The sequence below is a fragment of the Patella vulgata genome, chromosome 7 (genome assembly GCF_932274485.2).
Source record: "Patella vulgata chromosome 7, xgPatVulg1.2, whole genome shotgun sequence".
In the NCBI taxonomy this organism is placed as follows: Eukaryota; Metazoa; Mollusca; class Gastropoda; family Patellidae; genus Patella; species Patella vulgata.
This window is the reverse complement of record NC_065885.2, coordinates 18,074,151-18,079,249: the sequence shown is the minus strand read 5'-3', so window position 1 is coordinate 18,079,249 and position 5,099 is coordinate 18,074,151.

Sequence of the window (5,099 nt, the reverse complement as noted above, 5' to 3'; positions counted from 1 at the left end):
AACCGAAACGAAATATTGGGCTGAGCTTTATTTCATAAATAATATTGTACAAAAGAATAAGCTCTTATAATCACGACACGCGCCGAATTACCCAATTATAACATCCAATACGGTAGCATGATTTGTTTGGTCCGAGTAGTCTATTTGTTTGGTCCGAGTGGTCTATTAATTAGCCTGAGTGGTCTTGCTTCTTGGTCCGAGTGGTCTGTGGTCCGAGTGGTCATGGATTCACCAAATCTACCAAAATCCACCATTATTTCAACCCATATAATAATCACCCAATACCCTTATGAAAAAAATCCAATAGAAAAAGTCGTTCGGATGGGACGAAAAAGCGACTTTCCATAAAATACCCCTTGACAGTTAGAATTCAATTGTCCGGGCAAAATTTTCCATCTTCATTAGCGCAGTTGATGGAGTAAAATATTTTTTTAATTAAACGCTATTTCATTCGTTTGTTGTTGTTCATTGATTGAATACGTCCCAAATTAAATTGGAGTACCCTCCCTCAAATTATAGTGTGCTATGAGGGATATTTTGCCCGGACAGCGGCACTGCGTCCTACTTTTATATCGAAATCCAACTCTCAAGGGATCTTTTACGTGCACACGCCAATGTGTACGCGGGACCTCGGTATTTCGTCCCATTCGAACGACTAGACTGCTGTCCTTGTCAGGCCCTCCGTCCTGCATCACTGACAAGGGGGAACCACGCCGGAAAATCTGAATGAACTTTCTTGGACAATGCAGGGATTGAACACCCGACTTCCAGGCTAGCGAGCCAGCGTCTTACCCACTTAGCCACGTGACCCCCACCCCCAATCGACTTTTGGAAATGAAATGAAATGAAATGGGGTTTAACGTCCTACTGTTCTGCTCCTATGCTGGGCTAATGAAGACGGGCATACGCCATACAGTGTGCTATGAGGTAAATTTTGCCCGGGCAGCGGCACTATCGCCCACTCTTATATCGAATTCCAACTGCCAAGGGATCTTTTACGTGCATTCCAATATATACACGGGACCTCGGTTTTTCGTCTCATAAGAAGGACTAGACAGCCAATCGACTTTTGGCCTCGGGCGAATCACGCTTCGTCGCCGCACTCCATCCCCACATTATGTGGTATCAAATTAACCAGCATGACCCCGTGAATGTTTTACGCCATCGAATTTGGGTTCCGAGCGATTTTGGCCCCAGGCGAATTGGGCTCCTGGCGAATTTGGTCCACGGGCAAAGCCAGGTATCTTGCTAGTTCATGATAAAATGACACTCCTTGATATATATAATTCCGGTTCCAGATAAGCTCCGAAATTCGAATTCGTTCATGAAATGTTGATGACAGTAATTCTTCTTGTTTCTGCTCTGATAAGTGAACACTTTACCAAGCTTTTAAACAAAAAATTAAAACTAAAATATTATCCTAAAAGTATTGGTTTTGTTCCCGAAAGTCCGGTCGTTCGATTTAATTGCGCATGACTTATGGTAAGTGGGGGTTAAACCTAGTTTATAATCAGTAGAGATCAGAGCAGCGGAGTACCTAGAGTAAGTGCCGCTCGGGGGGGTCTTTGCATTTGAAGTCGCCAACCCTTTGCCCTAGTAAGACAGTAGACTCTAAACATACATACATGTAAAGGACTGTCTACAAACTACTACGCCAAGGCAGTAGAAACATCGAGAGAAGGGAAGACTTCAACCGAATACTGGTGAAATTGGACTGAATATTATGAGTAATCCTGTACATTGATTCTGATGACGCTGTTATACTTGTATTTATTCTCTTTTATCCCAATATAATTTTATTATTTGTACCTGTTATACTTGTACTTATACTCATTTGTTCCAGTATAATTGTATTATTTGTATAACACATACTCAAAGTGTAAAGCAAAAAAAAAACTATATAAAATTATATCCATCCACCGTCTCCGTAACTCGAAGTTACTCAAGTTTGCAGAGTCCACGGTATCGGAATGCGTATTAAAGTAAGGAAACAACAAATTCTATTACATTTATTTTTAATCGCCAACACCAAGTAGAACTACAGTAAAAGAAGATACTCTTTGGCGTAAATTTTTTGGTCTTTATTAGCATTTAAGAAATAACAATACATGTCAACTTTTAGGAAAACGTTTACACACTGCAGCATCAGGTAAGATCCCTGTACAAGGCCTGGTTACAGGCGCAGATTTAAGTGGGAGCCGTTCCCACGAGACCAACTAAGCGCCCCAAGGTTCACAAATATATAACAACAAAATCAGTAGCAATCTGCGAACAGCTATATAGGCAATACGATCTATATTCTACGAAGATGCTCACTACTCAGCGTTATTACGTATTTTGTTACATTTATTCTGGGTTGGGATTGTAGATTGCGCCCTAGCACTGGAACCGCCCTCCCTATTCACAGCTTCTAGATCCACTACTGCCTGATTATCGTTCAGTATCGAGCCTTCAACTTTTAAATATAAATTGCTGTTTGGTTTGAACTAACATGATTTGGAAAACCACTGATTCATAATGATGAAAACTATACCGTATAGGGCAGGGCCGGATAAGTTTGGTGAGCCAGGAGCCCCATGGATGAACGGTCAGGTCTAAATATTGCGACCACCTACAGATTGTTGTCGAGGATTGTGTGTTAGGGTAAGGGTAAGAATTTATTTAACGTCGGCTTCCGCCGAAAGTAATATCACTGACAATTACATATACTTATAGCTACATATTTACAAGGTGGTGTGTGTGAAATAGCTTTATTTAACGTCCGCTTCCCCATGGTTCAGTGCTCACTGTGCTCGTCCCTCTTGAGTAACCTGCTCTAAACCGGATGGTTTAACATGTGCATCTGACGAATTAACACTGGTACTACATGTCAGTTTTGAAGCGTTCTCCTTAACCACATAAATTTTGGGTCTTTCCGGAGGCGACACCTTACGTATTCCATCGCAGCAAAATAACCGTTTCAGTGTGGCGGCAAACTTCTCACCCATCAAGACATACAAAATAAAGTTTGTCGATGCATTCAAAGCATCAAAAAAACTCGCAAATTCGGAAACAACCAGAAATGTATTTTTGAGTGGCTTGAATAGTCTGAAATTGTCATCAAACGCGTACCAAATCTGATGTATAATAACTGATATCATGGATACCATGTAAACTGAGATAATTGTAAAGGCCATTTTCGTAATCTTTTTCTGTCGAAGAATTCGCTCACAGGAGAAAACATTCCTGTTTGTGAAATTCCAAAGTTCGTTCATTCTGAGTTTGATGACAACCGTCAGAGAACACACGCCAATCATAAGAACGGGTACATATCTCAGAACAACGTTACTGAAATAGTGCAAATAGAAATCATAAGTACCGAGGTTTCGTAAATAGAAATGTGTCGTCTGTAGAAGAGCCATGGACGTGTTCTGTATTGGGTCTTGAACATAGACAACTTCAAAGATAAGGAACATTGGGATGGTTGCTAAGATTGGTATTAGAAACATGAACACTACCACAATTCGTATTCGTTTGACAGAAAGTAGAAACCGTGCTTTAAGCGGCACAGTGACGGCAATGGTGCGTTCAATACCTATCAGCATGGTCAAAAAAGACGTGGTTCGTACGAACATCATGCGGAGCATAAATACTTGCGGGTACATCAAGACACCGTAATTCTTTCCACGGACAAGATCGACCCTGGAAATGATACACGAAGCTTTCTCTACCATACCCATTGAAAGATGTAGCGTATCTGAAACAGCCAATGATACCAGAATGACATTGGTGGAGTCATGTAGACCTTGGACCATCATAACGATGATACTGATAATGTTCCCAATCGTTCCAAGTAAAAAAAGGATTGGATAACAAACACAATTTAATACAAAGAAGAACAGATTAGCGGAAGCTTCTGATACCATATCTCCAGTTCGGGGAAAGCTCTCTGTCAGTTTGGTACTGTTTGAATAAGGCATCCAAACCGCTGTTGTCGCTTCCAATATTAAACTTAATGTTGTATTTGCAATAGTGTTATTTGCCGATGAGCTGTTGTAATCTGACCAAACGTTTTTCAAAACCTTGTCTCTGAATAGCTGTGGGTCCATACTGAAGTAGGCGTCTTTCTGAATTTGAAACCTGTACACAAAAATAAAGAGTTAGATTTTAAAGCAAGGACTTGGGAGACAATTTAAGTTTTTTAATCAATCAATTCATACCTGTATCTCAAAGAATTTCATAAACTAACTTTTATTGAAACAATTCCGTTTGAATTTGTCCACATAGTTGTCGTGCGGTATTTAAAAGGTGTCATAATTTCTCTATTTCTGTAACAACATCACCAGGCACCGATTTAGCCAAATACTGGTTGAAATAATAGTCATGAATGTTAAAATGATAGGTTGCCAGGCAACGAAACAATCGCCTACAGCAGCTAAATCGTCGCATATTTATTCTTTTGTAGGTAATCGGAGGCATTTACAATTTCCGTCGTTTGAGGGTTCACAAGGTTCTACAAACTGAAACAAGGGCCTTAACCCTGGAAGTAATTTACAGAAATTGTTGTAATTCGACAGGCTTTTTTGTTTTACTAATTTAGATAATGCATATAAATTTTATACAGACCGGATGATAACTTTTGTCATTCAAACGTTCACAAGGTTCAACAAAGTAAAACAAGGATCGTAACTATAGAAGTAATTGACGGAAATTTAATGGGCTTCTTCGTTTCACTAATTTAAATGCTGCATATATATTTTATACATATGGGATGATAACTTTCGTCATTCGAACTTTCACAAGGTTCAACAAAGCGAAACAAAGGTCAGAACTCTGGCAGTAATTATTGAAAATTGCTGAAATTGAGGATTCTTCGTTTCACTAATTGAAATGACTGATATAAATTTCATACAGATCGGATGTGGGCGTATAAAAATGAACGGTGGAATAAATGAAAGTGCAATGGTTGCCCAAATAACTGTGACCGTTTTCACTGTTTTTGAAATGTTTCCCTATTACTAATTTTTGGTATAGATATCAGTATACACTTGTCGGGCTGTATCTCATTTAAAAACCCAAACTGTGGTATAAATTATACAGCACTTGCAGTTTTTATTTGC